Below are 5,391 nucleotides of genomic sequence, written 5' to 3'. Positions count from 1 at the left end.
TCGTGGACCAGTATGCAACTTTCAAACCGATTAAGTTTTCATTGCCAGATGTACTCTTTTCCTCTGACTTCCTCAACTTATTTTCATTGCAAATTCTCTTAAAGCAGTTCTGATGGTAATGCCAATTGAGTTCACCACAGCAGTTTTGAGCTAGAAAAATGCTTTTCTACATCTTTGTCAGAAGAGTGATAGATTTCCGATTTCAAGCCTTGCCCATAAATTTCTTTAAACGCCTCTCTGTAACTTTCACTAGTAGTTGTGATAATCTTAAAAAAGAATAAAACATTTATTATGCTTGAGCAAGCAGCTTGTTTCAGCTGCCATATTGTTTTCATACACATGTTGCAAGTATGTTGTCATGGAAATGCATGCCAATTTCAAGATGGAGTAAACTAAATATTGATGGATATTATTCTTAGTTTATTCTCTATTTTCTACCTATTGTGCACACTAATCAACAGAGGCCTTATATTTTCTGAACAAGTAGACTGATATGCATTGCATCGCGGCAGAATTATTTAGTCTTGCAACATGTGCAACAGTGATGGCCTATTATAGTAAGCATGGCAGGATTTCCTTTTCCTATTAAATCTGTTACGATTTTGTTTTAAAAAGAGGAACATTCCAAGAAAAAAGGCACGCTATTGGAGATTTATAGGCTGGTGTAAGTCCGCATCAATCCATGGGTGATCATTGGGATGATGTTTTTTTCAGGTATTATGTGATGAAAGCCCGAGAAAAAGATATCACTGAACAGTTGGTTTTTAATCTCAACTGATTCAAGCGAATCCGAGAAGGACCAATCAACTTCTCTTAAATACCAACTTAACATAATTTTACATGAGGGTTTCGTATTACATTTATATAACAATCTTCTTCAGGTTAGTGTTATAAAAGCATTGATCCAGTGTGATAAAGCACATGTATTTCAACTCCAGGTGAACAAATTGTACATGCTATATATATAAGGTTCTAGCTAATTAACATAATAATAAAGTCCTAATTACTATTATAACATCTTCCTTTTTTTAAATCGAAGTGGGATCTAGTAAAACAATAATTATAACCTATAAATTGAGTATAAAAAAAAAAGGTCTGTGTCCGTGTATATATGATAACAACATTTAGAACTGTATAGACTACCAATAATAATGAAATAACTGTACGATATGACTAAATTCGTGTATTTTACTTCGGTGCAATCAGGAATCTATTTCAATACAGAATCCTTTAGGTAATTTGGAGATTTCCGTACTCTTCCAGATCTTCGTGCCGGTTGTGCACTGTTATCTTCTGCAGCTGATTCTGTTCTCACTTCACTACTGCCCAATTCATTAGAAGGGCCCGTTTGGTTTCCAGAGTCGTCTATGTCTAATGGTGTCAAATCATCCATAGCTGATCTCTGCTTGATATCTGGAGGTGCTTCGTTGGTTTTCCTTAGTTGCACTCTATTTCTTCTTAGTATACCACGTGGCATCTCTATTTCATACAATCTCTGATCTACACAATTTTTGCACCACACCTTTCTCCCACTCTTTTCTTCCCAATCGAAATGGCTTTACCCTGACCACATCTTCTTCATCCAAAGGATTCAATTAACAGCTCCTGTGTTGTAATATTTAGCTTGTTGTCTTTTCCGCTCCGTCAATTTCTCTATTGTGATACTGCTGTCAATCACTTGTGGTTGTAGTAGCTTCGCTGTTTTTAGCTACAAAGTTTGCGCTCGCCTGTTCAATAGGCGTTGGGCTGGACTACTCTTCATACTCGTGGAGGAGGTGTTTCTATGGTCAAGTACTGCCAAAAACGCGTTTGACTTCGCTTTCTTTGACTTTCTCAAAATGTTCTTGGCTTCCTTTACTGTGATTTCGGCTTTACCATTCGCTTGACTATGGTATGGACTACAGGTGACATGCTCAAAGTCTCATTCCTTAGTGAATATCTGGAAGTTGTTTGCCACGAACTGCGGGCCATTGTCCCTTATCACCTGTTCCAGTATGCCGTATCTCGCGAAATGACTCTTGACTTTTGTAATGATGTGTACTGAGGAGATATTCTTCAAATGATCCAGCTCAAAGAAATCAGTAAAGAAGTCCGCCGTTACTAGATAGTACTTTCCCTCTAGTTCAAATAGGTTTATTCCTACACGTTGCCACGGTCGACTTAGCACTTCATGACTACACAAAGTTTTCTTTGGCTGACTTCTCTCGTACTCACGACAGGCTTCGCAGGTTGACACATGGTTCTTGATATCGTTGGACATACCGGACCAATTGAGCTCGATTGAGACACCCATTTACTCCCAGATTGGAGTTGTGGACTTTTCCCAGCATTTTATTCCCATTGCTATTGGGATAATCACTCTTTCTCCTCTAAACACTAGACCATCTTGGATTGACATCTCGTCTTGGATGTTGAAATACGGTGCCACAACATTTAGAAGATCTTCTTTCTGCTCTAGCCAGCCTTGTCAAATCACCATTGTCAAGACTTGGAGGGATTCATCGCTTTTTGTTTCTCGTTGTATTTCCCTTAATTGCTCATCAGAAATTGGCAGGTACTTCATCATGTTGATTGTCTCAAACTCTGGACCACTTTTCCTTTCTCATCCCCGGGTATACTCGCTCTCGACAATGTATTGGCAAGAAACATGTTACTTCCTTTCTCATACTGCACTTTGATATCGTACTTCTGGAGACGGATCATCATGCCCTGCAGCCTCTTGGGCGCTCGATGAAGAGGTTTCTTCAGAATACTTTCCAATGGTGTATGATCACTATAGACGGTAACGTTTCTGCCAAACGTATAGTCATTAAACTTCTCAACCGCATAAACAATGGGCGAACATTTCCTTCTCTATCTGAGCATAGCATGTCTCTGTCTCAGTTAGTGTTTGACTAGCATATGCAATCGGATGACCATTCTGCATCAGAGCCACTCCCAAACCAGTCTGACTGCTATCGCATTGAATCTCCAGACTTTTTGTAGTATGCGAGGACCGGGGTTGTTGCGATTAGATGTTTCACCTCTTTCCACGCTTTCTCATGTGTTTCCAACCAGCACCACGCCAGCCCTTTGTGCGTTAGGTCATGCAAGGGCTTCATAACCTCTGACAGGTTAGGTAAGAAACGACTTAGGTAATTCACCATGCCGTTCAAACGTACAATTTCTTCAGGAGTGGTGGGTCGTGGCATTTCCCTAATCGCCCTTACTTTCCCTGGATCGACTTTCAAACCTTCATTAGTAAAAAGATGACCATGGAATGAGACCTCTTAACACTTGAACTCTAATTTGTCCTTGGTCAACTTAATACTCTTTTCTTTACACTGTTCAAGTAGCCTCTCAAAATTTTGGTTATGCTCATTCTCATTGACACCGTAAACAAGGATATCAACTGCAATACATTTTACCCCCTCAAGCCCCAGGAGCTCTTGGCTCAGACGTTTCTGGAATATCTCACTAGACACATTTAGCCCAAAAGGCAGGCGCAACCACTGGAATCTTCCATAAGGGGTAGCAAACGTTGTCAGCTTGCTTGACTCTTCATTTAATTCCAGATGCCAAAACGCAGATGCAAGATCAAGCTTGGAAAATACACGAGCCTCAGACAAATCAGGCAGTATATCATCTATAACGGGAATTTGATACCGTTCTCTCTTCAGGGCTTTGTTCAGTGGCTTTGGATCTATCCATACGCGCAATGCACCAGACTTCTTCACGGCAACAACGATGTGACTTACCCACTCGGTCGGTTCTTCTACAGGTGTGATGACTCCCAATCTCTCTAATCGTTGTATGTCGATTTTGAATTGCCAAATCGCCGTTGAAAACTTCAGCATGCTTGTCTACCATTTTCGCTTTCTTGCAGAACACAGTGCTAATGAAATTCTCTTTGTGAATCGTCAACAGCCCCATCGCTTCTGTGGTCTTCAAACCTAACAGTGGAGTCAGGTCCTCCTTAACGATCAAGAACTTCACGTCATACTTCTTCTGATTTCTTAAATTAACCACTCGAACGACACACGCCTCTGCGGGTTTTACTTTGGTACCGCTCCACATAACTAGAGTTCTATCGCACAGAGAAATTTTTTCCTTTTCCACATACTAGTATGGCAGTATATTCGCGCTGGCACCACAGTCGACTTGGAAATTTACATGAACGTCATTCAATTGTTGTATTTTTCTTTCCACAACCTAAAAATCTCGGCAGCTTCACTACTGTTCCTTAGGTCTAAACATTGTGGAGGAGAAATATTGTGACCAAAGTACACTGCAGGCTGTCCGATGGCTGTTCAGCTTTGTGCTCCATGCTGCTATTACTGTAATACCGCTGCCACCATGTTATGAAAGCATTGATCCAGTGTGATAAAGCTCATGTATTTCAACTCCCGGTAAACAAATTGTACATGCTATATATTTACCGTCAAACCAGATGTTGTTTTGCGCGCGAAATTGCAATATTGCTAGGCAGTTTTGCAATATTGATTGGCAGATTGCGCGAGCAACTTGCAAACGATTTTCAGATTGACACCACATTGTCTCGTGTATTGCCATACAATGTATCAGGTAATAATACAATAATTCAAAAAAAGATTTGCAAGTTTTTTTGTTCACGAACCAATTCAAGAGTACAAAGACCTTCTTAATCGGGTAAAGAACGCTATTCCTGTCCTAAGAGATATTAAAGACGATGAAATTAAGATATCTTACAAAGATATTCAATTGGATACTTTCATAAATATCGACCCTTCAGAGGATTCTGCAAACCTACATCTGTCAGAAGCCTTTAGAAATACAACATCAAGTGGCTTTGATGTACATAGACGCGTTCATTTGCAAGTGCGAGAGACAGATTTGCCAATTATTTTAAAGAAACGAGCGTCCCGTTTGCTCACGAGCGAAGACACTCGACAATCGTCCCAATCTGTAAACACGCAACCCAACGACACAAAGATAATTTCAAAAAGCTTTTTGCCGACGTTTGATAAAAATACTGAGAAATTACCAGAAAATACCGATTGGAAGTCTTCTAAAAGGGAACAAATTGGAACAAAACTTCAAGCTCTTACTGACCAGAAACTAGCAATTGAAACTCACATTAAGGAATTGGAATTAGATGTGGTCGAGCCGCCACGTGTTCGAACTTACAACAACATTTGCGGCAATTGTCACATTCGGGGTCATAGAAGTGAAGGAAACCAACGAAATGGTTCTTGTCACACTCCCCCATGTACCTCAAACTATCTTTGTGGTCAGAAAAAGAAACATAAGGAACATTCAGAAGAAATAAAGAAAAGAAAAAAATAACTAAAAGAAATCAGTCGCGATATTGACGATATCGTCGTGGAGCAAAAGAATTTAGAAGCATTTCAATCGAAGAGCATATCAGCATTT

This window comes from Dendronephthya gigantea, unplaced genomic scaffold (assembly GCF_004324835.1).
Source record: "Dendronephthya gigantea isolate DGI-Jeju-01 unplaced genomic scaffold, DenGig_1.0 000041F, whole genome shotgun sequence".
Lineage (NCBI taxonomy): Eukaryota > Metazoa > Cnidaria > Anthozoa > Malacalcyonacea > Nephtheidae > Dendronephthya > Dendronephthya gigantea.
The sequence above is the reverse complement of the archived record's forward strand: the minus strand, read 5'-3'. Positions refer to the sequence as shown.